At 47.1% G+C, this 24,677-nt stretch overlaps 1 protein-coding gene across 1 annotated transcript in view; it reads right to left on the bottom strand.

Annotated features, from left to right (window-relative positions):
- Positions 1-24,677, bottom strand: part of LOC124035009 (transmembrane protein 266-like) — a 101,182-nt gene that overhangs the window by 36,507 nt on the left and 39,998 nt on the right. The window lies entirely within an intron of this gene.

Consider the following 24,677-nt stretch of genomic DNA (forward strand, 5'->3'; position numbering starts at 1 on the left):
GAGGAATAGAGGAGAGAGGAGGAGAGAGGGATAGAGGAGAGAGGAAGAGGAGAGAGGAGGAGGAGAGAGGAATAGAGGAGAGAGGAGGAGGAGAGAGGAATAGAGGGGAGAGGAGGACAGAGGGATAGAGGAGAGAGGAGGAGGAGAGGGATAGAGGAGAGAGGAGGAGGAGAGAGGAATAGAGGGAGAGAGGAGGAGAGAGGGATAGAGAGAGGAGAGGAAGAGAGAGAGGAGGAGAGAGGAATAGAGAGGAGATAGAGGAGGAGGAGAGGAGGAATAGAGGGAGAGAGGAGGAGAGAGGGATAGAGGAGAGAGGAAGAGGAGAGGGATAGAGGAGAGAGGAGGGAGAGAGGAATAGAGGGGAGAGAGGGAGGAGGAGAGAGGAATAGAGGGGAAAGGAGGAGAGAGGGATAGAGGGAGAGGAAGAGGAGAGGGATAGAGGAGAGAGGAGGAGGAGGAGAGGGGAATAGAGGAGAGAGGAGAGAGGGATAGAGGAGAGAGGAAGAGGAGAGGGATAGAGGAGAGAGGAGGAGGAGAGAGGGATAGAGGAGAGAGGAAGAGGAGAGGGATAGAGGAGAGAGGAGGAGGAGAGAGGGATAGAGGAGAGAGGAGGAGAGAGGGATAGAGGAGAGAGGAGGAGGAGGAGAGGGGGATAGAGGAGAGAGGAGGAGAGAGGGATAGGGGAGAGGGAGGAGGAGGAGAGAGGAATAGAGGAGGAGAGGAGGGAGAGAGGGAGGGAGGGAGAGAGGAGGAGAGAGGGATAGAGGAGAGAGGAGGAGGGAGAGGGATAGAGGGAGAGGAGGAGGAGAGGAGAGGAATAGAGGGAGAGGAGGAGGAGAGGGATAGAGGAGAGAGGAAGAGGAGAGGGAGAGAGGAGAGAGGAGGAGGAGGAGAGAGGAATAGAGGAGAGAGGAGGAGGAGAGAGGAGGAGAGAGGGATAGAGGAGAGAGGAAGAGGAGAGGGATAGAGGAGAGAGGAGGAGGAGGAGAGAGGAATAGAGGAGAGAGGAGGAGGAGAGAGGAATAGAGGGGAGAGGAGGAGAGAGGGATAGAGGAGAGAGGAAGAGGAGAGGGATAGAGGAGAGAGGAGGAGGAGGAGAGGGGAATAGAGGAGAGAGGAGAGAGGAATAGAGGGGAGAGGAGGAGAGAGGGATAGAGGAGAGAGGAAGAGGAGAGGGATAGAGGAGAGAGGAGGAGGAGAGAGGGATAGAGGAGAGAGGAGGAGGAGAGAGGGATAGAAGAGAGAGGAGGAGAGAGGGATAGAGGAGAGAGGAGGAGGAGAGGGATAGAGGAGGAGAGAGGAGAGTGGAGGAGAGAGGGATAGAGGAGAGAGGAGAGAGGAGAGAGGGATAGAGGAGAGCGGAGGAGAGAGGGATAGAGGAGAGAGGAAGAGGAGAGAGAAGGAGGAGGAGAGAGGGGTAGAGGAAGAGGAGAAGGATAGAGGAGAGAGGGGTAGAGGAGAGAGGAGGAGGAGAGAGGGATAGAAGAGAGAGGAGGAGAGAGGGATAGAGGAGAGAGCAGGAGGAGAGGGAAGGAGGAGGAGAGAGGAATAGAGGAGAGTGGAGGAGAGAGGGATAGAGGAGAGAGGGATAGAGGAGAGCGGAGGAGAGAGGGATAGAGGAGAGAGGAAGAGGAGAGGGATAGAGGAGGAGAGAGGGGTAGATGAGAGAGGGATAGAAGAGAGAGGAGGAGGAGAGAGGGATAGAGGAGAGAGAAGGAGGAGGAGAGAGGAATAGAGGAGAGTGGAGGAGAGAGGGATAGAAGAGAGAGGAGAGAGGGATAGAGGAGAGCGGAGGAGAGAGGGATAGGGGAGAGAGGAAGAGGAGAGGGATAGAGGAGAGGAGGAGAGAGGGTTAGAAGAGGAGGAGGAGAGAGGGATAGAGGAGAGAGGGATAGAGGAGAGAGGAGGAGGAGGAGAGAGGGATAGAGGAGAGAGGAGGAGGAGGAGAGAGGGATAGAGAGAGGAGGAGGAGAGAGGGATAGAGGAGAGAGGAGGAGAAGAGAGGGATAGAGGAGAGAGGAGGAGGAGAGAGCGATAGAGGGGGAGGAGAGGAGGAGGAGAGAGGGATAGAGAGAGGAGGAGGAGAGAGGGATAGAGGAGGAGGAGGAGAGAGGGATAGAGGAGAGAGGAGGAGGAGAGAGGGAAAGAGGAGGAGAGGAGGAGAGAGGGATAGAGAGAGGAGGAGAGGAGGAGAGAGGGATAAAGGAGAGAGGAGGAAGAGAGGAGAGAGGGATAAAGGAGAGAGGAGGAAGAGAGGAGGAGGAGAGAGGGATAGAGGAGAGAGGAGGAGAGGAGGAGAGAGGGATAGAGAGAGGAGGAGAGGAGGAGAGAGGGATAAAGGAGAGAGGAGGAAGAGAGGAGAGAGGGATAAAGGAGAGAGGAGGAAGAGAGGAGGAGGAGAGAGGAGGAGAGAGGGATAGAGGAGAGAGGAGGAGGAGAGAGGGAAAGAGGAGGAGAGGAGGAGAGAGGGATAGAGAGGAGGAGAGGAGGAGGAGAGAGGGATAAAGGAGAGAGGAGGAAGAGAGGAGGAGGAGAGAGGGATAGAGGAGAGAGGAGGAGAGGAGGAGAGAGGGATAGAGAGAGGAGGAGAGGAGGAGGAGAGAGGGATAAAGGAGAGAGGAGGAAGAGAGGAGGAGGAGAGAGGAGGAGAGGAGGAGAGAGGGATAGAGGAGAGAGGAGGAGGAGAGAGGGAAAGAGGAGGAGAGGAGGAGAGAGGGATAGAGAGAGGAGGAGAGGAGGAGGAGAGAGGGATAAAGGAGAGAGGAGGAGAGAGGGATAGAGGAGAGAGGGAAAGAGGAGGAGAGGAGGAGAGAGGGATAGAGAGAGGAGGAGGAGAGAGGGATAAAGGAGAGAGGAGGAAGAGGAGGAGGAGAGGAGGAGGAGAGGGATAAAGAGAGAGAGGAGGAGGAGAGAGGGATAGAGGAGAGAGGGACTAGAGAGTCAGTGTTAGTACACCAAAGACAGAGAGAAAGTACTTGTTTACAGACACAGGTTTGTATTCACCATTTAATTCTTTCAAAGATCTTACTGTACCAGCCGACTGTATGCTGACTGATGTTCTGTCTGTTTGCCAGCAGGGGGTGCTATTTAACACATATAACCGCATCAATGCAATGTAGTGAACCAGTTTCTAAACCCAACCTGGGTTTGGTGGGCCGGGGCAGTGGAGGCGGAAGAGTGTGAACAGAACAGAGACTGCATTAAGACAGAAAGACACTGAGGCTCTTTGAGTTGGTGACTTGTCTCTCAGGCATATCAGTGAGAGGATTAGTAAAGCAACTCTATTCAGAGGGCAATGAAGGGGTTGACTATATATTAGAAGACTCCATACAACAGTAACACATTTGAAGTTAATGAAAGAAAACACATGGATAGAATCTTATACAGAGCTCTTTCCCAGACTCACTGTTCCCTCCCTCTATTAGCAGTGGGAGACAGACAGGAGAAACGATGCCATTGCTCCAGCCAGAATGGAAACTTGGCTCGTCCTCTTCTGCACCTTTCACTGCTCCCCATGCAGTGGGTCTGGCATACAGAGAGTTTGGCTAATCACACCACTTCTGTGATCATGTCTTCATTCCCTTGCATGGTGCTAAGTAGAGATAAAACTATCAGTGGCAGTGGGCAGAATCAGTGGCGGTGGAATGGAATAAAGCTGTATTTTTTTATCAGGGTTGGTGTTGATTCCATTTCAATCCAGTCAGGAAGTAAACTGAAATCCAAATTATTTTACTTCCTGAATTTACTGAAATTCATTGACATGGAATTGACCCCAAATCAGATTTTTATACAATCAGGCAGGAGTTGTATAGAGTGGCCATTGGACTGTTACTGATAGGACCAAGGCATGGGCATGGGAGCAGATCAGAAAAGAGAAGTCCTGGAGGATTTGGGCGTGTGGCTATCAGGGCATTCCCCCTCACACACACATATATTCCCAGGATAGAGATGCTTGTATGTATCACATCCTCAGTTGAGGGCAACTGCTGCGGTCAATAGTAGGGAATGAGGCTTGGAATGACTTTAGATGTTTAAATGGGGCCATTTAGTCTTAACGTTAAGCGACATGTGGATATGAATATGCAAGTGATACTGTATGAGCCTCATAATATTATGTGGGAATTGTTACATGAACTGTGTCTAACTTACTCATGCAAACGAGGACGATACACCATTTGGGTGTGTGTGCCTACAGGATGTGCCCAGTTATACCACAGTGAATGACAACAGGCATCCTCTCTGAAGAATTCATATTTTTCTCCTCCATTCATTCAGACTTCACCCAGAGTAGGCTAACACGAGGCAATGAGTAAAGGACTCTTACAGCAGCTGCTGAACAGTTCCCCTCACCTCCTTCTGCTCCTCTCTCTCTCTCTCTCTCTCTCTCTCTCTCTCTCTCTCTCTCTCTCTCTCTCTATGTGGTAGGTACAGTTGGCACGGGCAAACCCACAAGCCCGTAAACAATGCTAGGCTAATCTAATAGAGCCATAATCACGCTGTTAGCAATCATCTTTCTGGCGCTCGGTGAGGTTCGGTGGGGCTGGAGTGTGTATGGTGGTCCAGATGGTGTTGACTCTGCTCTCTCTCTCTCTCTCTCTACCGTCAGTGGCCGTGTCTCAGCCAGACTCACAGGATGCAGTTACCACCATGCCAGCCTGGGCCTGGACACCTCATCTCCTCATCCCCTTATTTCCTATCTCATCTCCACAACGGAGAGGGGACAGACAGCAGGGTGGAGTCATATGCTAGAGCTCATTTTAGAAAACTGCCATAGATTTGACAGATCTAATCAGATTTGTACATGTTTGTTGTCATTTGGCCGTTACTCTTATCCAAAGCAACTTACAGGAGCAATTATAGTTAAGTGCCTTGCTCAAGGGCACATACAGATTTTTCACCTAGCCAGCTCGGGATTCGAACAACTGACCTTTCGGTTACTGGCCCAACGCTCCTAAGCGATAGGCTACCTGCCGCAGATCAGCTGTTAGGAGAATAGTAATACCTTGGATATGAAATAATAAAGTGTAGACAAAGTCTTCTGATGTCTTCAGTGTTCAGTGTCTATAAACACCTTCCTCACCTACCACCCTGCTGGTGATACATAATGAGACATCTCCAACCACCCCACCTGACAGCATACAGTATGTTACCATCCTACAGGGGATGTTTTCTTAGAACAAACTCCAGCTGCTAGGCCTCAATCCCTGACTTACGCTCCAAACATGGCCATGCTAAACACCATAAGACCCATGCAGCTTTTAGACTAATGTATACACCCTTATGTTATACTAGGTCAATTGTGGTTCCATAGCTCGGGCTGACAGTGGGGACTTGAAGAGCAGAATCAACATCCTCTGCAGAATCAAAATAGTTGCTTTGTGAGAAGGTGTTAAAGTTGACAGTTAGCCATTGTTATGTAAATGCCAGCTGAAAAGTACCACTGGCCTGGCTTTGGCCCCAAGTGAGAGCAGGTTTGCCGGATCCATGGCCCAGTGAGACCCGGGTTCTGACCCGCGTAGATGGAAACAGAAAAGTCTGAGTTTTTGGGGTAAAACACTGGGCATTTCATAGTAAAGTCTACACTTGTTGTATTCGGCGCATGTCACAAATAAAGTTTGATTTGATGTGATTTTACCCATCAAAAAGGCTCCAGCTGTGAAAGGCATGTATTGTCTTTAGTTCATGGATATAGACCTACACACCATTGTGTAACATTTGACTTTCTAACATCTGGTGGTGACCTTACTTGACAGTTGAAGGGGTCGCATTGATTTGCTTTGGGACAATTCTCTGCAGTTATATTCTACATTCAAATCCATCTCAGGAACGCATCTTTCATAGTTCATTTATACTGCCCTCCGCAGAGAGGGTAAAATATGGTCATTTCTCCCAAACAATAAAAAGCCTTGAGTAGGAGTAGTAAAACAAAGTATTAAAGATAAATTACTCTGTTCACAAGCTGAATGTGCTGAAAAAAACTACAGGGCATCATTAATAAAGGAGAAATGGTACTTTAAAAGAACTGCAAAAACTGCATGAGAGTAACAACATGCAACTGCCAAAATAAAGGAAACACCAACATAGCGTCTTAATAGGGTGTTAGGCCACCACGAGCCAGAACAGCTTCAATGCACCTTAGACGAGATTCTACAAGTGTCTGGAACACTATTGGAAGGATGTGACACCATTCGTCCACAAGAAATTCCATAATTTTGTGTGTTTTTTTTATGATGGTGGAAAACGCAGTCTCAGGTTCCACTCCAGAATCTCCCATACAGTAAGTGTTCAATTGGGTTGAGATCTGGTGACTGAGATGGCCATGGCATATCGTTTACATCGTTTTCATGCTCATCAAACCATTCAGTGACCACTCGTGCCCTGTGGATGGGGCCATTGTCATCCTATCGGGGCATAGCCATGGTAGCTAAAACAATGGCCTGCCCAGCATTCTTATACATGACCCAAAACATGACGGGCTGTTAACTACTTAATTAACTCAGGAACCACACCTGTGTGGAAGCACCTGCTTTCAATATACTTTGTATCCCACATTTACTCAAGTGTTTCCATTATTTTGGCAGTTACATGTACATTACAATTACTTGTCCCTTAAAAGATAAAAATGGCTGAATTCCTGGCCAAGAACTGGACTAAAAATCACTTTGAATAAAGATTCTACATTGAACATGCGTTTCAGTCCAGGAGTAGGCACGTTCTTTAGAAAGTCAGCCCTGTATGTTTTTGCAAACAGTAGGTCAACAGACAATAAAGACATCAGGGGCTTGATTCAATCCATATAGAGGAAGTTTAACCCTATACCCCGATTCAATTCAAGGTCATTTCTGATTGCAGCGATTACTGGGAATGCCTTTAAATTTCAATCGCGCTATAGCACTGAACTTCTGCGATACGGATTGAATCGAGCCCTCTTCACTCATCCACTCAAGGAAAGACCAACACCAGACTATGTCACAGACGAGGGCCTGCAGAAAGGGGTTCATCATGGACATGACATCACATAGGCTACAATCTGAGGAGTCAACAAAACAATGACACACCAGACAGCCTAAATATGGACAGCACCTATGTCCTTAACCCATGTCTGGACATGGATGTCCCAAAGGAACACACTCTGACACTCTCTCACCCTTTCTCTTTTATGCATTAGTCCTGTCTCTCTATCTCTCTCCCTCTCTCTCTCTCTCTGTCTCTGTCTCTCTCTCCCTCTCTCTCTGTCTCTCTCCCTCTCTCTCTCTCTCTCTCTCTCTCTATCTCTCCCTCGCTCTCTCCCTCTCTCTCTCTCTATATATATATATCTCTCTCGCTCTCTGTCTCTGTCTCTCTCTCTCTCTCTCTCTCTCTCTCTCTCTCTCTCCTCTCTCTCTCTCTCTCTCTCTCTCCCTCTCTCTCTCTCTCTCTTTCTCTCTCTCTCTCTCTCTCTCTCTCTCTCTCTCTCTCTCTCTCTCTCTCTCCCTTTCTCTCTCTCTCTCTCTCTCTCTCTCTCTCTCTCTCTCTCTCTCTCTCTCTCTCTCTCTCTCTCTCTCTCTCTCTCTCTCTCTCTCTCTCTCTCTCTCTCTCTCTCTCTCTCCCTCTCTCCCTCTCTCTCTCCCTCTCTCTCTCTCTCTCTCTCTCTCTCTCTCTCTCTCTCTCTCTCTCTCTCTCTCTCTCTCTCTCTCTCTCTCTCTCTCTCTCTCTCTCTCTCTCTCTCTCTCTCTCTCTCTCTCTCTCTCTCCATATCTCTCTCTCTCTCTCTCTCTCTCCATATCTCTCTCTGTCTCTCTCTCTCTCGCTCTCTCTCTCTCTCTCTCCATATCTCTCTCGCTCTCTGTCTCTCTCTCTCTCTCTCGCTCGCTCTCTCTGTCTCTCTCTCTCTCTCTCTCTATTTCTTCCTGTCTTTCATGCAACCTCCCTATATTTATTTTGTATGGTGCTCTCTTCCTGTCTCTCTGTCTCTGTCGCTCTCTCCATCTCTCTCCCTCTTCACACGTCTGCTTAGGACAGGTTGATAATGGCATCAGTGGAGGCCTGGTGGGGGGAGATTGAGCCGGGCTGGACAGGGAAACAGAGGAGGTAGATTAAATCATGCTATCAATATGACCGAGCGGAGCGGGCAAGGAGTGTGGGGCTAAACACAGCAATAAGCCAACATCCCTCCCTCAGAGTGCAGACGGTCCATGATAAAGGACTGCAACTCCTACACACACTGACTGACTGCAGTAGATTATACGCCACCTCTTTCTCTCTGATCTTTTATTTTCCTTCATCAGGGCTCGGATTAGAACAGTCCTTATCAGGCAATCACAGATGATTTGTATAACACAGACTATTTGCTCAAGGATCACAGCAAAATCAGGGGGAACAGGAGGATGAGCTGCCTTCATTTCCCTTTCCTCCCTTCCTACCCTTGAAACACATTATCAGGACGTATTGAGGTATTCTTAAGGTATTGTATTGTATTGACTGGAAGTCTTTCACTGAACTGAACTTCTTGTGGTATTGACTGGACACCTTTCTCTGAACTATATTATGGCATTCACATTCATAAACAATCCTTCAGATAGCACAAATCTCATTGCTGCTGTGGCAGGCCCCTTTGATAATGTTTCGAGTCCAACTTCTGACTAACTGAAGCTTAAGATCATTACTAAACTAAAGACCTTGGGATTAAACACCTCCTTCTGCAACTGGATCCTGGACTTCCTAACAGGCCGCCCCCAGGTGGTGAGGGTAGCAAAAAACATCCCACCTGACACTGTTCAGGGGCCCCTCAGGGTTGCGTGCTTAGTCCCCTCCTGTACTCTCTGTTCACCCACGACTGCGTGGCCATGCACAACTCTAACACCTTCATTAAGTTTGCAGATGACACGATGGTCACCGACGACAATGACACAGCCTACTGGAAGGAGGTCAGAGACCTGGCCTGAGAAGAACCTCTCCCACAATGTCAGCAAGACAAAGGAATTGATCGTGAACTACAGGAAATGGTTGGCCGAGCACGCCCCCATCCACATCGACAGGCTGTAGTGTAGCAGGTTGAGAGCTTCAAGTTTATCAGTGTCCACATCACTAAGGAATTATCATGTTCCACACACACCAACACTGTCATGAAGAGAGCACGATAACGCCTCTTCCACCCAGGAGGCTGAAAAGATTCAGCATGAGCCTTCAGATCCTCAAAAAGTTATATAGCTGCACCATTGAGAGCATCTTGACTGGCTGCATCACCTATTGGTATGGCAACTGCTTGGCATCTGACAGAAGGCGCTACAGAAGGTAGTGTGTACGGCCTAGTACATCACTGGGGCCTAGCTCCCTGCCTTCCTGGACTTCTATACCAAGCGGTGTCAGAGGAAGGCCCTAAAAATGGTCTGACTCCAGCCACCCAAGTCATATACTGTTCTCTCTGCTTCCGCATGGCAAGCGGTACCGATGCACCAAGTCTGGAACCAACAGGACCCTGAACAGCATCTACCTCCAACCAACAATAAGACTGCTAAGCTAGTTGCTGTAAATAGTTAACAAATAGCTACCCAGACTATCTGCATTGCACTCTTGACTCATCACATACTAGTCACTTTACCACTACCTATATGTACATATCTACCTAAATTACATTGTACCCCTGCACATCGACTCAGTACTGGTACCCGTGTATTTAGCCAAGTTACCATTACTCACTGTGTATTTATTCCTCGTGTTATAAATCAAATCAAATGTTATTTGTCACATACACATGGTTAGCAGATGTTAATGCGAGTGTAGCGAAATGCGTGTGCTTCTAGTTCCGACAATGCAGTGATAACCAACAAGTAATCTAACTAACAATTCCAAAACTACTGTCTTATACACAGTGTAAGGGGATAAAGAATATGTACATAAGGATATATGAATGAGTGATGGTACAGAGCAGCATACAGTAGATGGTATCGAGTACAGTATATACATATGAGATGAGTATGTAAACAAAGTGGCATAGTTAAAGTGGCTAGTGATACATGTATTACATAAGGATGTAGTCGATGATATAGAGTACAGTATATACGTATGCATATGAGATGAATAATGTAGGGTAAGTAACATTATATAAGGTAGCATTGTTTAAAGTGGCTAGTGATATATTTACATCATTTTCCATCAATTCCCATTATTAAAGTGGCTGGAGTTGTGTCAGTGTTAGTGGGGTGTTTAACAGTCTGATGGCCTTGAGATAGAAGCTGTTTTTCAGTCTCTCGGTCCCAGCTTTGATGCACCTGTACTGACCTCGCCTTCTGGATGATAGCGGGGTGAACAGGCAGTGGCTCGGGTGGTTGATGTGCTTGATGATCTTTATGGCCTTCCTGTAACATCGGGTGGTGTAGGTGTCCTGGAGGGCAGGTAGTTTGCCCCTGGTGATGCGTTGTGCAGACCTCACTACCCTCTGGAGAGCCTTACGGTTGAGGGCGGAGCAGTTGCCGTACCAGGCGATGATACAGCCCGCCAGGATGCTCTCGATTGTGCATCTGTAGAAGTTTGTGAGTGCTTTTGGTGACAAGCCAAATTTCTTCAGCCTCCTGAGGTAGAAGAGGTGCTGCTGCGCCTTCTTCACGATGCTGTCTGTGTGAGTGGACCAATTCAGTTTGTCTGTGATGTGTATGCCGAGGAACTTAAAACTTGCTACCCTCTCCATTACTGTTCCATCGATGAGGATAGGGGGGTGTTCCCTCTGCTGTTTCCTGAAGTCCACAATCATCTCCATAGTTTTGTTGATGTTGAGTGTGAGGTTATGTGAGGTTATTTTCCTGACACAACACTCCGAGGGCCCTCACCTCCTCCTCTAGGCCGTCTCATCGTTGTTGGTAATCAAGCCTACCACTGTTGTGTCGTCCGCAAACTTGATGATTGAGTTGGAGGCGTGCGTGGCCACGCAGTCGTGGGTGAACAGGGAGTACAGGAGAGGGCTCAGAACGCACCCTTGTGGGGCCCCAGTGTTGAGGATCAGCGGGGAGGAAATGTTGTTGCCTACCCTCACCACCTGGAGGCGGCCCGTCAGGAAGTCCAGTACCCAGTTGCACAGGGCGGGGTCGAGACCCAGGGTCTCGAGCTTGATGACGAGCTTGGAGGGTACCATGGTGTTGAATGCCGAGCTGTAGTCGATGAACAGCATTCTCACATAGGTATTCCTCTTGTCCAGATGGGTTAGGGCAGTGTGCAGTGTGGTTGAGATTGCATCGTCTGTGGACCTATTTGGGCGGTAAGCAAATTGGAGTGGGTCTAGGGTGTCAGGTAGGGTGGAGGTGATATGGTCCTTGACTAGTCTCTCAAAGCACTTCATGATGACGGAAGTGAGTGCTACGGGGCGGTAGTCGTTTAGCTCAGTTACCTTAGCTTTCTTGGGAACAGGAACAATGGTGGCCCTCTTGAAGCATGTGGGAACAGCAGACTGGTATAGGGATTGATTGAATATGTCCGTAAACACACCGGCCAGCTGGTCTGCGCATGCTCTGAGGGCGCGGCTGGGGATGCCGTCTGGGCCTGCAGCCTTGCGAGGGTTAACACGTTTAAATGTCTTAATCACCTCAGCTGCAGTGAAGGAGAGACCGCATGTTTTCATTTCAGGCCGTGTCAGTGGCACTGTATTGTCCTCGAAGCGGGCAAAAAAAATATTTAGTCTGCCTGGGAGCAAGACATCCTGGTCCGTGACTGGGCTGGATTTCTTCTTGTAGTCCGTGATTGACTGTAGACCCTGCCATATGACTCTTGTGTCTGAGCCGTTGAATTGAGATTCTACTTTGTCTCTGTACTGACGCTTAGCTTGTTTGATACCATTGCGGAGGGAATAGCTGCACTGTTTGTATTCGGTCATGTTACCAGACACCTTGCCCTGATTAAAAGCAGTGGTTCGCGCTTTCAGTTTCACGCGAATGCTGCTATCAATCCACGATTTCTGGTTAGTGAATGATTTAATCGTTGCTATGGGGACGACATCTTCAACGCACGTTCTAATGAACTCGCACACCGAATCAGCGTATTCGTCAATATTGTTATCTGACGCAATATGAAACATGTCCCAGTCCACGTGATGGAAGCAGTCTTGGAGTGTGGAGTCAGCTTGGTCGGACCAGCGTTGGACAGACCTCAGCGTGGGAGCCTCTTGTTTTAGTTTCTGTCTGTAGGCAGGGATCAACAAAATGGAGTCGTGGTCAGCTTTTCCGAAAGGGGGGCGGGGCAGGGCCTTATATGCGTCGCGGAAGTTAGAGTAACAATGATCCAAGGTTTTTCCACCCCTGGTTGCGCAATCGATATACTGATAATATTTAGGGAGTCTTGTTTTCAGATTAGCCTGGTTAAAATCCCCAGCTACAATGAATGCAGCCTCCGGATAAATGGTTTCCAGTTTGCAAAGAGTTAAATAAAGTTTGTTCAGAGCCATCGATGTGTCTGCTTGGGGGGGATATATACGGCTGTGATTATAATCAAAGAGAATTCTCTTGGTAGATAATGCGGTCTACATTTGATTGTGAGGAATTCTAAATCAGTTGAACAGAAGGATTTGAGTTCCTGTATGTTTCTTTCATCACACCATGTCTCGTTAGCAATAAGGCATACGCCCCCGGCCCTCTTCTTACCAGAAAGATGTTTGTTTCTGTCGGCGCGATGCGTGGAGAAACCCGTTGGCTGCACCGCTTCGGATAGCGTCTCTCCAGTGAGCCATGTTTCTGTGAAGCACAGAACGTTACAGTCTCTGATGTCCCTCTGGAATGCTACCCTTGCTCGGATTTCATCAACTTTGTTGTCAAGAGACTGGACATTGGCAAGAAGAATGCTAGAGAGTGGTGCACGGTGTGCCCGTCTCCGGAGTCTGACCAGAAGACCGCCTCGTTTCCCTCTTTTTCGGAGTTGTTTTTTGGGGTCGCTGCATGGGATCCATTCCGCTGTCCTCCATTCCGCTGTCCTGTTTGAAAGGCAGAACACAGGATCCGCGTCGCGAAAAACATATTCTTGGTCGTACTGATGGTGAGTTGACGCTGATCTTATATTCAGTAGTTCTTCTCGACTGTATGTAATGAAACCTAAGATGACCTAGGGTACTAAATGTAAGAAATAACACGTTAAAAAAAATAATAATAATTGCATAGTTTCCTAGGAACGCGAAGCGAGGCGGCCATCTCTGTCGGCGCCATAACTATTTATTTATATGTTTTTCTGTTTGCATTTCAATGTTAGTCTTCACCTGTGGTTTATGAAGCTTTGAACAATACGCTGTCCGATGCCTGACCTTAGTTCCTTTTGTATGTTTCTATTTTAGGTTGGTCAGGGCGTGAATTGGGGTGGGCATTCAATGTTTGTTTTCTATGTTGTTATATTTCTATGTGTTTGGCCTAGTATAGTTCTCAATCAGAGGCAGGTGTCATTCGTTGTTTCTGATTGAGAACCATACTTCGGTAACCTGTTTTCCCACTCTTGTTTGTGGGTGGTTGTTTTCTGTTTTGTGTCTTTACCAGACAGAACTGTTTCGGGTTCATTTCGGTCTCTTGTTGTTTTTGTCATTCAGTGTTCTGATCTATTAAATAATCATGAACACTCACCACGCTGCGCTTTGGTCCTCACCTTCTTCCACCAACGAAAACCGTTACAAGAATATGTTTCTGAGGGACTAATGAATTGGCCCTGCACACAATTTCTACTTTATCTTTCTGTTGTTTCTGTTGGCTTGAGTTCCAACTTCCAACATAACCCTCAACTGGAGGAGTTGAATGTGAATCTGAGGTGAGATTTTTTGGCATATATTTTTGATGACTTTGTCTATTGTACAGTAGCAATGTGACCCCCATGGCTGAAACGGAGAGAGAGATACACAAGTGCCATATAGCATTGAGAAAAGAACAGGGGCCTCCTCCCTCACAGGGCAGTGAACTTAACCTTCTTCCCTCACAGGGCAGTGAACAAAACCTTCCCCCTCACAGGGCAGTGAATTAAAACTTCCTCCCTCACAGGGCAGTGAACTAAACCTTCCTCCCTCACAGGGCAGTGAACTAAACCTTCCACCCTCACAGGGCAGTGAATTAAAACTTCCTCCCTCACAGGGCAGTGAACTAAACCTTCCTCCCTCGCAGTGCAGTGAACTAAAACATCTACCCTCACAGGGCAGTGAACTAAACCTTCCACCCTCACAGGGCAGTGAATTAAAACTTCCTCCCTCACAGGGCAGTGAACTAAACCTTCCTCCCTCGCAGTGCAGTGAACTAAAACATCTACCCTCACAGGGCAGTGAACTAAACCTTCCTCCCTCACAGGGCAGTGAACTAAACCTTCCACCCTCACAGGGCAGTGAATTAAAACTTCCTCCCTCACAGGGCAGTGAACTAAACCTTCCTCCCTCGCAGTGCAGTGAACTAAAACATCTACCCTCACAGGGCAGTGAACTAAACCTTCCACCCTCACAGGGCAGTGAATTAAAACTTCCTCCCTCACAGGGCAGTGAACTAAACCTTCCTCCCTCGCAGTGCAGTGAACTAAAACATCTACCCTCACAGGGCAGTGAACTAAACCTTCCACCCTCACAGGGCAGTGAACTAAAACTTCCTCCCTCACAGGGCAGTGAACTAAACCTTCCACCCTCACAGGGCAGTGAACTAAACCTTCCACCCTCGCAGTGCAGTGAACTAAAACATCTACCCTCACAGGGCAGTGAACTAAACCTTCCACCCTCACAGGGCAGTGAATTAAAACTTCCTCCCTCACAGGCAGTGAACTAAAACTTCCTCCCTTGCAGGCAGTGAACTAAAACTCCCTCCCTCGCAGGCAGTGAACTAAATCGTGTAGTCCAAATGACAACTTACTCCCCCTTTGGCTGATTCCAAATTCAATCGCACCTGACAAATATGAACAGTCAACCATGGCAGGGTGGCGTGCCTCTCAAACTTCTCCCCACAAAAACACTAGTTCCCGCCAGCTAGGTTTCGCTGCCTGGGCCAACACACAAAGGCTTCAACTAAAGTAAGCGTGGAGAGGATAATTTATGTATTCTAGCAATGAAAATGGACAGTTACTATTAGAACTACATCAATCCTACTGTATAATGAATAATAATGATTGTTTCTCAGCCTGGGTTGGAGACAACCCTGCCCTCTGTAACCCAGTTGTTGTTATAGTAACGACAGTGGTATCTCTCCTACAGGGTTAGTGAATTAGTGTTCCAAGCAGCCCACAGGGGCACTATTCTATTTATTTAGCAGAGCAACACACAACAATGAGTCCTGCTCCTGAGATTTGTTAACATGGCTAACAATGAAGATGATCTGGGTTGAGGATGATCAAGTTTCAACTTGTATTTTCACATGGACAGGTACACTGAATGTTTATCTTGTGAGCCCTACCCAACAGTGGACAGGTACACTGAATGTTTATCTTGTGAGCCCTACCCAACAGTGGACAGGTACACTGAATGTTTATCTTGTGAGCCCTACCCAACAGTGGACAGGTACACTGAATGCTTAACTTGTGAGCCCTAACCAACAGTGGACAGGTACACTGAATGCTTAACTTGTGAGCCCTACCCAACAGTGGACAGGTACACTGAATGCTTAACTTGTGAGCCCTACCCAACAGTGGACAGGTACACTACACTGAATGCAGGTACACTGAAACTTGTGAGCCCTACTCAACAGTGGACAGGTACACTGAATGCTTAACTTGTGAGCCCTACCCAACAGTGGACAGGTATACTGAATGCTTAACTTGTGAGCCCTACCCAACAGTGGACAGGTACACTGAATGCTTAACTTGTGAGCCCTACCCAACAGTGGACAGGTACACTGAATGCTTAAAGCCCTACCCAACAGTGGACAGGTACACTGAAGCCCTACCCAACAGTGGACAGGTACACTGAATGCTTAACTTGTGAGCCCTACTCAACAGTGGACAGGTACACTGAATGCAGGTTAACTTGTGAGAGCCCTACCCAACAGTGGACAGGTGAGCCCTACCCAACAGTGGACAGGTACACTGAATGCTTAACTTGTGAGCCCTACCCAACAGCGCATTATTCAATATCAAAACAGTGTAATCCACTCATTTGTAATGACGAGAATAGTAAAACAGCCCTTGACTACCCTCGACCTGTGTGGCACTTGGTGGGAGGAGTAGAAGGTCATTCTGGATGCATCAATAGGTAAACGTGTAAAAGAAGGGTACTGTATATTTTTAACACAATAGCATTTCAATTAGAATTAAGCCATAAGGCCAGAGGTGTGGTATATGGCCAATATACCACGGCTAAGGGCTGTTCTTGAATACAACGCAACGTGGAGTGCCTGGATATAGCCCTTAGCCATAGTGTATTGGCCAGATACCACAAACCCCTGAGGTCCTTATGGCTTAAATCTAATATAAATGCTATTGTGTATAATATATAATAATAATAATATATGCCATTTAGCAGACGCTTTTATCCAAAGCGACTTACAGTCATGTGTGCATACATTCTACGTATGGGTGGTCCCGGGGATCGAACCCACTACCCTGGCGTTACAAGTGCCATGCTCTACCAACTGAGCTACAGAAGGATGGCTGTCAGCCAATCAGCATTCAGGAATCAAACCACCCGGTTGCAGTGTCACTTGATATCAAGCTTCAAAAACTCATAGGACTTTGACATACGTACGACCCTCACCTCTATCAATCTTCACCTGATCCTAATCTCTCGTGGACAGACGCATGTAACATAAATGGTATCGTAGCTTCTGTCAACAGAGTGTGGGATGTGACAACTAATGAGGAACTTTGTTCCGGTGCACAGATTTTTCCTCACTGATCATTTGGAGAAATCAAGACTTCGCAGGTGCCTACAGCTTTAGAATTTGAGAAGAGGAGGGGAGATTTGGCCCATAAACTTGCAGAAGAGGGGTGGAGCTACCATCCTGCTTCTGCTCCTCATTGTAGCATGTTTTCTAACATACTGTATCTCCCCCAGAATTCATCAAGCATCTGATGCAATTACACAAGATTTTAGTCCTGATCACACTCTCAATCCTCAACACACACCCTGTTCATGATACAGCCAGGGGAGTCTCACTTCACCTCTCAATCCTCAACACACACCCTGTTCATGATCCAGCCAGGGGAGTCTCACTTCACCTCTCAATCCTCAACACACACCCTGTTCATGATCCAGCCAGGGGAGTCTCACTTCACCTCTCAATCCTCAACACACACCCTGTTCATGATCCAGCCAGGGGAGTCTCACTTCACCTCTCAATCCTCAACATACACCCTGTTCATGATCCAGCCAGGGGAGTCTCACTTCACCTCTCAATCCTCAACATACACCCTGTTCATGATCCAGCCAGGGGAGTCTCACTTCACCTCTCAATCCTCAACATACACCCTGTTCATGATCCAGCCAGGGGAGTCTCACTTCACCTCTCAATCCTCAACATACACCCTGTTCATGATCCAGCCAGGGGAGTCTCACTTCACCTCTCAATCCTCAACACACACCCTGTTCATGATCCAGCCAGGGAAGTTTGATGACATGATCCAGCCAGGGAAGTTTGATGACACATGATCCAGCCAGGGAAGTTTGATGACATGATCCAGCCAGGGAAGTTTGATGACACATGATCCAGCCAGGGAAGTTTGATGACACATGATCCAGCCAGGGAAGTTTGATGACACATGATCCAGCCAGGGAAGTTTGATGACATGATCCAGCCAGGGAAGTTTGATGACATGATCCAGCCAGGGAAGTTTGATGACACATGATCCAGCCAGGGAAGTTTGATGACACATGATCCAGCCAGGGAAGTTTGATGACACATGATCCAGCCAGGGAAGGTTGATGACACATGATCCAGCCTGGGAAGTTTGATGACACATGATCCAGCCAGGGAAGTTTGATGACACATGATCCAGCCAGGGAAGTTTGATGACACATGATCCAGCCAGGGAAGGTTGATGACACATGATCCAGCCTGGGAAGTTTGATGACACATGATCCAGCCAGGGAAGTTTGATGACACATGATCCAGCCTGGGAAGTTTGATGACATGATCCAGCCAGGGAAGTTTGATGACACATGATCCAGCCAGGGAAGTTTGATGACACATGATCCAGCCAGGGAAGTTTGATGACATGATCCAGCCAGGGAAGTTTGATGACACATGATCCAGCCAGGGAAGTTTGATGACACATGATCCAGCCTGGGAAGTTTGATGACACATGATCCAGCCAGGGAAGTTTGATGACACATGATCCAGCCAGGGAAGGTTGATGACACATGATCCAGCCTGGGAAGTTTGATGACACATGATCCAGCCAGGGAAGGTTGATGACACATGATCCAGCCTGGGAAGTTTGATGACACATGATCCAGCCAGGGAAGTTTGATGACACATGATCCAGCCAGGGAAGTTTGATGACACATGATCCAGCCAGGGAAGTTTGATGACACATGATCCAGCCAGGGAAGTTTGATGACACATGATCCAGCCTGGGAAGTTTCACTTCACCCACTGCAGAAAAATATGTTTTAAAATTCAAGATGTACTTTGCCAGAGAAATAGCCTTTTAATACAGGTTCAAGTGAGATAGATCTACCTGCTTCTGCAGTGAAGCTGACAAGCTGCTCTGAGCTAATAGGTTTTCCCAGGACAGTTGATCTCTTTCCCTCTTAGCCAGAAAAGCAATCTCACACTTTGCATGTCTGTGAATATCAACCACCACCGCTGCCATGGCTCTCCCTGCTTCTTCCCTCCTGTCAAGGTGGTGGGGGGTGGTGGGGGGGTCAGGATGTGGACACAGAGCGGGGAGGCTGGGTCTATTTGGAGGGCCCGTTGTAGGCTCTGCACTGATTAGCCTATACTCCATGTGTTGGATAAGGTGTTGAAACTGTACAATCTCAGGAACACACATATATCCTTGGAGACTTATAGCATACCTATAGCATTTGACTACATATGCAGAGGTAGGACAATTAGGAGACTCAGCAAAACACAACTACAGTAAAGTTTAATCTCAACCTTCAAATCAAGTCAAATTTTGGCAACACAGTCATAACCATGTCATAATATGTCAACAGCTGACATAACTTGTCATAACCTGTCAGAATGTGGTCATAACACTGATATGACCCAAATAGTTACACGTGTTGTGACATATATTGTGTTGCTTTATGGCTGGTTATGACACCTACATAAGAGTGTCAAAACCCACTTTTATTCAAATGTGTTTTTTCTCTGCCAAGACGTTTCCTTTCACCTGAAAGTTTGTTTCTTAAATCCTTTGTTGTTGTTGTTACGAATTCTTTACAGTCATGTTTTTTCATCGTATTTTAAATAACTTGTAGAAAATATATTTTATGACACTGGCACGAAGCATTATGACCATCCTGTGTCACTTTACTTGGACTAAGAAAATACACTTTATGACATTGTGAAGAAGCATTATGACCATCCTGTGTCACTTTACTTGGACTAAGAAAATACACTTTATGACATTGTGAAGAAGCATTTTGACCATCCTGTGTCACTTTACTTGGACTAAGAAAATACACTTTATGACACTGTGAAGAAGCATTATGACCATCCTGTGTCACTTTACTTGAACTAAGAAAATACACTTTTTGACATTGTGAAGAAGCATTATGACCATCCTGTGTCACTTTACTTGAACTAAGAAAATACACTTTATGACACTGTGAAGAAGCATTATGACCATCCTGTGTCACTTTACTTGAAATAAGAAAATACACTTTATGACACTGTCAAGAAGCATTATGACCATCCTGTGTCACTTTACTTGAAATAAGAAAATACACTTTATGACACTGTGAAGAAGCATTATGACCATCCTGTGTCACTTTACTTGAAATAAGAAAATACACTTTATGACACTGTGAAGAAGCATTATGACCATCCTGTGTCACTTTACTTGAAATAAGAAAATACACTTTATGACACTGTCAAGAAGCATTATGACCATCCTGTGTAACTTTACTTGAAATAAGAAAATACACTTTATGACACTGTCAAGAAGCATTATGACCATCCTGTGTCACTTTACTTGAACTAAGAAAATACACTTTATGACACTGTGAAGAAGCATTATGACCATCCTGTGTCACTTTACTTGAAATAAGAAAATACACTTTATGACACTGTCAAGAAGCATTATGACCATCCTGTGTCACTTTACTTGAAATAAGAAAATACACTTTATGACACTGTCAAGAAGCATTATGACCATCCTGTGTCACTTTACTTGAAATAAGAAAATACACTTTATGACACTGTCAAGAAGCATTATGACCATCCTGTGTCACTTTACTTGAACTAAGAAAATACACTTTATGACACTGTCAAGAAGCATTATGACCATCCTGTGTCACTTTACTTGAACTAAGAAAATACACTTTATGACACTGTGAAGAAGCATTATGACCATCCTGTGTCACTTTACTTGAAATAAGAAAATACACTTTATGACACTGTCAAGAAGCATTATGACCATCCTGTATCACTTTACTTGAAATAAGAAAATACACTTTATGACACTGTCAAGAAGCATTATGACCATCCTGTGTCACTTTACTTGAAATAAGAAAATACACTTTATGACACTGTCAAGAAGCATTATGACAATCATTGCCCTGATATGCAATGATCTGGTTTTGGTATTTTTCATTTAAATGTAAAAATTGATGGGGCTTGATTTGGGCTAAATCAACTGATGCTGATGTAATTGTGTTTTCTGAAACCTGGCTCAGCAAGTCTGTTTTTGATAAGGATATTTGTATAAGTGGTTACAACGTTTATCGCACTGATCAGTTAAGAAAAGTGGGGGTGTGGCTGTATATGTCAAATCTAAATTCCCTGTAAGTTCGGCAGTCTGAAACTATTTGTAAACAATTGGAATTTCTTGCTTTGAATATTGAGGTTTCAAAGGTGTTATGCAGGTGAATGAGGACCCAAAAGCGACTTGGCGAAAACAGAGTCTTTAATCCAGTTTAAGGAAATAGCAATACTCCTAGACAAATCGGAGCGGTAAATAAAGCATAAAAAACAATTCCACTCGTAATCACGAGAACTGACTGGAGACTCGATAATAAACTGCAGGTTGCCTCGGGAAGGCACTTGACCGTAGCAGACTCAGACACCTGCTCACCACGCAGCATCTGAGGGAAACACGACACGACAGGGCGATACAAAGACACAGCACGGTGAACAATATACAAGGATCCGACAGGACAGAAACGGAAAACAAGGGGAGAAATAGGGACTCTAATCAGGGGAAAAGATAGGGAACAGGTGTGGGAAGAATAAATGATTGATTAGGGGAATAGGAACAGCTGGGAGCAGGAACGGAACGATAGAGAGAAGAGAGAGAGAGAGGGAGAGAGAAAAAGGGGAACGAACCTAAAAAAGACCAGCAGGGGGAAAACGAACAGAAGGAAAAGCAAAATGACAAGACAATATAAGACAAAACATGACAGTACCCCCCACTCACCGAGCGCCTCCTGGCGCACTCGAGGAGGAATCCTGGCGGCAACGGAGGAAATCATCAATCAGTGAACGGTCCAGCACGTCCCGAGACGGAACCCAACTCCTCTCCTCAGGACCGTAACCCTCCCAATCCACTAAGTATTGGTGACCCCGTCCCGAGAACGCATGTCCATGATCCTACGTACCTTGTAAATAGGTGCGCTCTCGACAAGGACGGGAGGGGGAGGGAAGACGAACGGGGGTGCGAAGAAAGGGCTTGACACAGGAGACATGGAAGACAGGATGGACGCGACGAAGATGTCGCGGAAGAAGCAGTCGCACAGCGACAGGATTGACGACCTGGGAGACACGGAATGGACCAATGAACCGCGGAGTCAACTTACGAGAAGCTGTCGTAAGAGGAAGGTTGCGAGTGGAAAGCCACACTCTCTGGCCGCAACAATACCTAGGACTCTTAATCCTACGTTTATTGGCGGCTCTCACAGTCTGTGCCCTGTAACGGCAAAGTGCAGACCTCACCCTCCTCCAGGTGCGCTCACAACGTTGGACAAACGCTTGAGCGGAGGGAACACTGGACTCGGCAAGCTGGGATGAGAACAGAGGAGGCTGGTAACCCAGACTACTCTGAAACGGAGATAACCCGGTAGCAGACGAAGGAAGCGAGTTGTGAGCGTATTCTGCCCAGGGGAGCTGTTCTGCCCAAGACGCAGGGTTTCTGAAAGAAAGGCTGCGTAGTATGCGACCAATCGTCTGATTGGCCCTCTCTGCTTGACCGTTAGACTGGGGATGAAACCCGGAAGAGAGACTGACGGACGCACCAATCAAACGACAGAACTCCCTCCAAAACTGTGACGTGAATTGCGGACCTCTGTCTGAAACAGCGTCTAACGGGAGGCCATGAATTCTGAACACATTCTCGATGATGATTTGTGCCGTCTCCCTAGCGGAAGGAAGTTTAGCGAGAGGAATGAAATGTGCCGCCTTAGAGAACCTATCGACAACCGTAAGAATCACAGTCTTCCCCGCAGACAAAGGCAGACCGGTAATGAAGTCTAGGGCGATGTGAGACCATGGTCGAGAAGGAATGGGGAGCGGTCTGAGACGACCGGCAGGAGGAGAGTTACCTGACTTAGTCTGCGCGCAGTCCGAACAAGCAGCCACGAAACGGCGCGTGTCACGCTCCTGAGTCGGCCACCAAAAGCGCTGGCGAATAGAAGCAAGAGTGCCTCGAACACCGGGATGACCAGCTAACTTGGCAGAGTGAGCCCACTGAAGAACAGCCAGACGAGTGGAAACAGGAACGAAAAGAAGGTTACTAGGACAAGCGCGCGGCGACGCAGTGTGCGTGAGTGCTTGCTTAACCTGTCTTTCAATTCCCCAGACTGTCAACCCGACAACACGCCCATAAGGAAGAATCCCCTCGGGATCAGTAGAAGCCACAGAAGAACTAAAAAGACGGGATAAGGCATCAGGCTTGGTGTTCTTGCTACCCGGACGGTAAGAAATCACAAACTCGAAACGAGCGAAAAATAACGCCCAACGAGCTTGACGAGCATTAAGTCGTTTGGCAGAACGGATGTACTCAAGGTTCTTATGGTCTGTCCAAACGACAAAAGGAACGGTCGCCCCCTCCAACCACTGTCGCCATTCGCCTAGGGCTAAGCGGATGGCGAGCAGTTCGCGGTTACCCACATCATAGTTGCGTTCAGATGGCGAAAGGCGATGAGAAAAATAAGCGCAAGGATGAACCTTATCGTCAGACTGGAAGCGCTGGGATAGAATGGCTCCCACGCCTACCTCTGAAGGCGTCAACCTCGACAATGAATTGTCTAGTGACGTCAGGAGTAACGAGGATAGGAGCGGACGTAAAACGTTCTTTTAGAAGATCAAAAGCTCCCTGGGCGGAACCGGACCACTTAAAACACGTCTTGACAGAAGTAAGAGCTGTGAGAGGGGCAGCAACTTGACCGAAATTACGAATGAAATGCCGATAGAAATTAGCGAAACCTAGAAAGCGCTGCAACTCGACACGTGACCTTGGAACGGGCCACTCACTGACAGCTTGGACCTTAGCGGAATCCATCTGAATGCCTTCAGCGGAAATAACGGAACCGAGAAAAGTAACGGAGGAGACATGAAAAGAGCACTTCTCAGCCTTCACGTAGAGACAATTCTCTAAAAGGCGCTGGAGAACACGTCGAACGTGCTGAACATGAATCTCGAGTGACGGTGAAAAAATCAGGATATCGTCAAGGTAGACAAAAACAAAGATGTTCAGCATGTCTCTCAGAACATCATTAACTAATGCCTGAAAAACAGCTGGCGCATTGGCAAGACCAAACGGCAGAACCCGGTACTCAAAATGCCCTAACGGAGTGTTAAACGCCGTTTTCCACTCGTCCCCCTCTCTGATGCGCACGAGATGGTAAGCGTTACGAAGGTCCAACTTAGTAAAGCACCTGGCTCCCTGCAGAATCTCGAAGGCTGATGACATAAGGGGAAGCGGATAACGATTCTTAACCGTTATGTCATTCAGCCCTCGATAATCCACGCAGGGGCGCAGAGTACCGTCCTTTTTCTTAACAAAAAAAAACCCCGCCCCGGCCGGAGAGGAAGAAGGCACTATGGTACCGGCGTCAAGAGACACAGACAAATAATCCTCGAGAGCCTTACGTTCGGGAGCCGACAGAGAGTATAGTCTACCCCGAGGAGGAGTGGTCCCCGGAAGGAGATCAATACTACAATCATACGACCGGTGAGGAGGAAGGGAGTTGGCTCGGGACCGACTGAAGACCGTGCGCAGATCATGATATTCCTCCGGCACTCCTGTCAAATCGCCAGGTTCCTCCTGAGAAGTGGGGACAGAAGAAATGGGAGGGATGGCAGACATTAAACACTTCACATGACAAGAAACGTTCCAGGATAGGATAGAATTACTAGACCAATTAATAGAAGGATTATGACATACTAGCCAGGGATGACCCAAAACAACAGGTGTAAAAGGTGAACGAAAAATCAAAAAGAAATAGTCTCACTGTGGTTACCAGATACTGTGAGGGTTAAAGGTAGTGTCTCAAATCTGATACTGGGAAGATGACTACCATCTAAGGCGAACATGGGCGTAGGCTTGTCTAACTGTCTGAAAGGAATGTCATGTTTCCGAGCCCATGCTTCGTCCATGAAACAACCCTCAGCCCC

This window comes from Oncorhynchus gorbuscha, linkage group LG05 (genome assembly GCF_021184085.1).
Source record: "Oncorhynchus gorbuscha isolate QuinsamMale2020 ecotype Even-year linkage group LG05, OgorEven_v1.0, whole genome shotgun sequence".
In the NCBI taxonomy this organism is placed as follows: domain Eukaryota; kingdom Metazoa; phylum Chordata; class Actinopteri; order Salmoniformes; family Salmonidae; genus Oncorhynchus; species Oncorhynchus gorbuscha.